At 44.1% G+C, this 7,230-nt stretch overlaps 1 pseudogene; it reads left to right on the top strand.

The window, feature by feature from the left end:
- Positions 1 to 593: 593 nt before the first annotated feature.
- LOC136535990 (heat shock cognate 70 kDa protein 2-like) lies at positions 594 to 6,765 on the top strand (annotated as a pseudogene).
- Positions 6,766 to 7,230: the final 465 nt, after the last annotated feature.

The following is a 7,230-nucleotide window of genomic DNA, read 5'->3' as shown; positions in this document are numbered from 1 at the left end:
CTTTCAGTGCTTAGTTCAGCGCTATGAAACAACTTTCACAAAGCATAATTAGCTAAATACTTTAAATTTGATAGAATTAACTTTGTTATGTATAAGTGTTTTTTTTATATATATAGTCATATACAATTGTGTGAAAGATGAACTATGAAAAAAAATCATCGTTTGGTCGTTTTCACGTGCATCTCTGAATGAAGTATCGGCGTTAGCACAGACACTGTACTAATTGTCCAAATGTAGCGCTGTGGCCACGAGATTGCTTTGTAGAAGCTGGAGTAGACCACCCCAGTTGTCTTCGCGGGTGGGAGGGCCAAGGCAGACGCGCCCACGTCCCCGCCCACACGGCCGTCGGTGCGTGCACTACATACATTGCTGCCCAAGACCACGTCTCTACAAACGAATCCTACACCAAAAGTGGGCTAACGGATAGGGCCACGTAGCCCGTTAGCCCGTTGGCCGTCCGATCCAGCAAACTTGCGATGTTGTCCGTTCGATTGCGGATCGATTTGGTCCCTGCCCGTTTATTTCTCAACCCGAAACCTCGCGAACTTTCTCGGGCTCGTCCGTCGAGCGAGTGGCAGCACGGGCGACAGCCATCAGCGAGGCGGCGTAGCCCGCGGGCGAGCTGAGCGCGGCCCCGCAAGCGAGCCGGACACGGCCACCACCGCGCACCACAAGAGCGGGCACCCTCCGCCCTCCACCTGCTGCGTCGCCTGCGGCACACCGGCGTTCGTCGCCACCTGTTGCACCACCCACCATCCAGCTCTTGGGCCGCCGTCGCCCCTATCTGGGTCATGGCGCTCTGCACTCGAGCTCCACCGCCTGGGAAACGAAGCATGACGGCACCAGCAGCGCCACCGGCTGCCATGGCTTCCCCACGCCCGCGAGCGATGAGCACGCTGAGACACGAATCAACGTCGCCCCCTCAACCGACAACTGCCCTCGCGGCCGCCTCCTCTCCTTGCAGCGATGCCCCCCCTCTGCTCCCAGCCGCAACCGCGGACCTCGCCCCTCTGCTCCTCCCTTCGCTCTTACCTGATACCCCCTCCCGCACAAGGCGCACATGACGAAAAAGGTCAGCGGCACCAGTGCTGCGCCCTACGCACAACACAGCCTCCCGCACCTCTATACGCACCCTAATGGAGTGGTCGACCAAATGGACAACGCCCAACAGCAGCTCGAGGAAATGCCTACAAGGTAAAGTGCTCACTCAATATATCTAATTTTGGGTGAAACAGAGAAACGTGGCTTTGATTCAAGGGAGCATGATGCAAGCTTGATGACGACAATTACTTCTGAATATAGAGTTTTACATTCATAATATTTATCATTGTTCAAGCAAAGAACCATATTGTATCCGGTATGTTTCCATAGCTATATTCTGTACAATTTGATGGATTAAATCATTGGATGCATAATTGCATAGAGCCAACCATACTTTCTCTAATGCTCATAAGCTTGTTTTGGTGTAGCAAATTTTCTGAAATATATGGGACCATCTATGTCAGTTAAGTGTTATAGTCTGGTCATAAATATAATCCATGAGTAGCAAGACTACTAACTCCAAAACTCGAATTCAGAATTCTTGCTTATTGTTTATTTATTCAAAATTGTGCTTGAAGTGCCAAATCTATGAATTAATCTGATAACTTGCTTGATTCATTTCTTGCTTACCAAACGATTGAGTGCATAGCTTAGAATCGAAGCCGGATTTTAGGATGGACGCATCCAGATCCAAAATCTACTTTTGTGCAATGCACGCACTACAAGTTTTAGTGCCTAGCTTTAGCCTTTACCATTTCTAACTAACAAAGCTTCTTCAGGTAGGAGTGTAGGACATCTGTTAGCAAGACCAGCAACAGCACTGTATAATGCAACCTTTTCCAAAGCTACAATTTTTAGAACAAGTTGGTGTTGAAAATAATACCAAAGTTTGGTTCACATTTTTTTCATAGACTGCATATACAACGTTCATCATCTTCCAACGTAAAAGTCGTGGATTTAACTTGTCAATCAACTAAAATCCAAAAAATATGCTAGCTAGCTCAGGCTAAAAAAAGAATAAACTTTTAAATGACCATTCTTTTACACAGCTTCTGCAATTATTCTGTTAACATGAACAAAAAATTGAATCTAGTAGAGTTTAATACCTACTCTTAACTACTAAATTCTCCTAGTTTTTTTATCCGACTCCTGACCACCAGAATTTTGAGCTGTACAACCTTGGTTTGATTTTTTTACTGTGGGCTAAAAGTGCCAACCTTGCAGCCAATTAAGATAATGCCACGGCCATGGTGCGGTATCTAGATGCAGAGCAGAAGCATCAACCTCATATGGCCATTTGAATTGGCTTTAGTGATTGATGACTATGCAAATGGAAATAGTCGCCCATTCTAACTATCTTTCATCGTTATATGGGGCTCAGTTTGCTTCACTTACAGATGCATTCAGGACCATTTGGTTAGAAGTTGCTACTGTAGTTGTTGTCTCCCACCTAGGGAATATCTTCAGCAAGCATCTTGAAGTCTACTTTAGTTGGCTAGCTCAGCCCCTGCATACTCAATACTGTAATTCTATTCCTCGGTGATAAATAAAGTCCTCTCTTTGACGATCGCAACAAAAAAAGGATAAATAAAAGTTTGTCCCGAGGCGTGGTCAAATTTAGCAAAACAGGACTACAGGAGTATATTAGGAACAATAGAGAATTACCTTCGGTTATGGGTCCATTGGCAGCAAGACGAACAGACCCATCACGTGGAGAAAACAAACAGTCAAACACTTAAATTCTACGGGCCCCACCTGCAGAAGCTGTAGAGTTCGAACTGGGCCCTTGTTGGGCCACGCTCCCCCGCAATTTCGGAGGAGACAGAGACCGAGACCAAGCGAACTCTGTGTACAAATACCACCACGACATCGGCGCCGCCTCTGCATCTGAAAACCGCAGTACGGCAGTAGCAATCGCCTCTGCTCCAAGCGCAGTCGCAAAAACCCTAACCCTAGCTGCCCCTCTCTCATCCAGTCTTTTTGCCGCCGCCGCGAGCGATCTAGACGCAGCAATGGCGCCGACCAAGGGCGAGGGGCCGGCGATCGGCATCGACCTGGGCACGACGTACTCGTGCGTCGGCGTGTGGCAGCACGACCGCGTCGAGATCATCGCCAACGACCAGGGAACCGCACCACGCCGTCCTACGTCTCCTTCACCGACTCCGAGCGCCTCTACATATGATTGGACTAGGTGGTAATGCACTATCCAGGTATTGTTTTATACTTAGCGGTTATTAAAGTGTTGTAAATTCATCTGAAAAAAGAATTTATGTTGGATTGACTGAAAAAGGAATTTATATTGGATTGTACTATGTTCGCCATGATGATTTGTCTTTCCGTTATTGCAATTTATTTATTTGTTTGTTCACTGGAGAATTTGCACATAAAAGTTTTTGGTATTGAAATATTCAAACCATGTTGGATGACACATCCGTGAAGTCACTGTTGCCGATTTGTCGTCCATGCAGAAACTAGTCCCTGGTTATGCATTTTATACTTAAACAAAACAGAGCTCTTTTTATCATTGCTAGTAGTTCTCATGGTACTCTTATTTTCAACAGTATGGCTCTCTATAGGACCTATTATGACTGCATTTGCACATTGATATGGTGTGTGAAGACAAATTTGTCTTTATATTGTGGCAAATTGTATAAATGTCGGTTTCGTTGCATGGTTGTGGGGTCCAGTTTTGTATTGTTTAAACAGGCCAGTACTTTGCTGGCCTGACCCAGTGCTTTTTGAACCAGTCCAAGCACCTAGGTTGTAGACAAATTATTTTGGAATTATTCGCTGTGAACATAGCTTGTTGTAGTTGGAGTTGTTTCTATATTTTTTATGCATTTGGTGTGAACATAGCTATAGGTCCTAGCACCTAGATTTGTAGCTACCTTTTCTGTGTCTATACTCTTGAAGTTAGTAGGCCTATTTCTACAAGACATTGATGATCAATTACTCTTTTTCAATATGCCATTTATGTGATACAAAATCATAAGTATTTGTCAATGTGGACATCAATTTTATGTTACAAAACCATGTATTGATATATAGATTGTTGGTCAAAGGCTTTCCTAACAAAATGAAATGCACCTGCTAGTTTAAATCAGAGGGATTAAATTAACTAGAATATTGGCTTTTGTTATACTTTATTAAGCTGTTCTGGGTTGTACTTTGTATCGTTTTGTTATGTTTGCTGTAAGAACAATCATGTTGGTTGAATTTGGCAGTTTAAGTATGAATTGACATGGACATGTGGTACTTAAATTATGTATCTATCTTTGATACTACTATATAATAAAAGTTATGTTTCACATGTACCCCTAAGCATGTTAGATTCATTAGTTAGGTACAGATCACAAAAGATGTTATTGTTCATGCATATTTTTTAGGTTTGTATATACACATCACACAAGGTGTTAAAGTAGTCCATGATAATATACATTTGAACTGTTTTGGGTCGTACTTTGAGATCTGTTTATCCATGTTTTTTAGGTTTGCATATACACATCACACAAGGTGTTAAAGTAGTCCATGATAATATACATTTGAACTGTTTTGGGTTGTACTTTGAGATCTTGTTTATCCACGATATTATTATAACTGTCCATTGCTTCAGAAACTTAATCCAATAAAAGGGCATATCTAATGGTATTTTTTGAACTGACACTTTATTTTCTATTGGCATTAGTTCATGTTTCTTTAATAATATCTGTGGGCAAGACTTTAGATATTTATATAAGGCAGAGATACTGAACGTAACGTCCAAATTATGATTCTAATGGTGCTTCTTTTTATTGAATTATGCAGATGCTAAGCGTCTTATAGGAAGACGGTTCTCTGATGCCTCTGTCAGAGTGATATTAAGATGTGGCCATACAAGGTTATTTCTGGCCCAGTGGATAAGCCTATGATTGTAGTGCAGTACAAGGGTGAGGAGAAGCAGTTCTCAGGCTGAGGAAATTTCTTCCATGGTTCTTGTCAAAATGTGTGAGATTGCTGAAGCTTACCTTGGATCAACTGTGAAGAATGCTGTGGTCACTGTTCCTGCTTACTTCAATGATTCCCAGAGGCAGGCAACTAAGGATGCTGGTGTTATTGCCGGTCTCAATGTTATGCATATCATCAATGAGCCAACTGCTGCTGCAATTGCCTATGGTCTTGACAAGAAAGCTACTAGCGTTGGTGAGAAGAATGTCCTTATTTTCGACCTTGGAGGTGGCACTTTTGATGTCTCACCCCTCACTATTGAGGAGGGTATATTTGAGGTGAAGGCTACAGCTGGTGACACTCACCTTGGTGGTGAGGATTTTGACAACCGCTTTGTCCAGGAGTTTAAGCGGAAACACAAGAAGGATATCACTGGGAACCCCAGGGCTTTGAGAAGGCTTAGGACTTCATGTGAGAGGGCTAAGAGGACACTTTCTTCCACAGCGCAGACTACAATTGAAATCGATTCTCTCAATGAGGGCATTGATTTCTATTCCACCATCACCAGAGCCAGGTTTGAGGAACTTAACTATGGACCTCTTCAGGAAGTGCATGGAGCCTGTGGAGAAGTGCCTGAGGGATGCCAAGATGGACAAGAGCACCATCCATGATGTTGTACTTGTTGGTGGTTCGACTAGGATCCCCAAAGTTCAGCAGCTGCTGCAGGATTTCTTCAATGGAAAAGAACTCTGCAAGAGCATCAATCCGGATGAGGCTGTTGCATATGGTGCTGCTGTCCAGGCTGCTATACTTAGCGGCGAGGGCAATGAGAAGGTGCAGGACCTTCTCCTTCTTAATGTGACCCCACTGTCTCTTGGTCTTGAGACTGCCGGAGGAGTCATGACTGTGCTTATTCCAAGGAACACCACCATTCCAACCAAGAAGGAGCAGGTCTTCTCCACCTACTCAGACAACCAGCCTGGTGTGCTGATCCAGGTTTATGAGGGCGAGAGGACCCGGACCAAGGACAACAATCTCCTTGGGAAATTTGAGCTCTCTGGAATCCCCCCTGCACCTAGGGGCGTCCCTCAGATCACTGTATGCTTTGACATTGATGCCAATGGTATCCTGAACGTCTCTGCTGAAGACAAGACGACTGGCCAGAAGAACAAGATCACGATCACCAATGACAAGGGGAGGCTGAGCAAGGAGGACATTGAGAAGATGGTCCAGGAAGCAGAGAAGTACAAGTCTGAAGACGAGGAGCACAAGAAGGTTGAGTCGAAGAACTCCCTGGAGAACTACGCCTACAACAGTGAGGAACACCATCCAGGACGAGAAGATTGCCTCGAAGCTGCCCGCCGACGACAAGAAGAAGATTGAGGACGCTGTTGAGCAGGCCATCCACTGGTTCGACAGCAACCAGCTCGCCGAGGTGGAAGAGTTTGAGGACAAGATGAAGGAGCTGGAAGGCCTCTGCAACCCCATCATTGCCAAGATGTACCAGGGCGCCGGTGCTGACATGGCTGGCGGAATGGGGGATGAGGCCCCCGCTGCTGCTGGCGGTGCTGGCCCCAAGATTGAGGAGGTCGATTAAATTATGGGCACCCCGGACCATCATTCTTCGTATCGTAGTAGTAAAAGAAGATGATAGCTCTTTTGTTGCTTGCAGCCCCAGGTGGCAATCATACCACTTGGGCTTATAATTAGTTGTACGCTGGTTATGTGCGTGTCATGAACAATTTGCTTTTTCAGGTTGGACCTGTATTGACGCGCTTTGAAAGTATATTCTATTCAGTATTCTGTTTTGGTATTCTACACCGCATTAGTTGTGTATTTTGCTCCCTTTTGAACATGATGAGTCAGGAAACTAGGCTGCTGTTGCTTGGAATCGTTGTGGCTTCGGTTTTGCTACTGAGATAAGATGATACTCCTGCACTTTATTAAAATATAAATATAAATACATATAATATATGGTGATGTTAGCTGGTTCGTCAGCTCCTCCAGCCGTAGTAACTTTGCTGTTGCTTATCGTTTGATTCAGGATTAACTTTGCTGATGCTTGAATCGTTGTAGCTTCGGTTTTGCTACTGAGTGAGATGATACTCCTGCACTTTTAAAAAAAAAAAAAAACTTGGAAATGCTCAAATGATGAAGGTATCCATGGATTATGGTTTTCTTTGTTACAAACTTTGTTAAATGTGATCATGCCTTATTTCAGTGTAAATTTTAGAATTTACTAATACGGGGAGTATAATACTCTAT

Source organism: Miscanthus floridulus, chromosome 2, assembly GCF_019320115.1.
Source record: "Miscanthus floridulus cultivar M001 chromosome 2, ASM1932011v1, whole genome shotgun sequence".
NCBI lineage: Eukaryota > Viridiplantae > Streptophyta > Magnoliopsida > Poales > Poaceae > Miscanthus > Miscanthus floridulus.
This window is presented reverse-complemented; position numbering and strand designations above follow the sequence as displayed.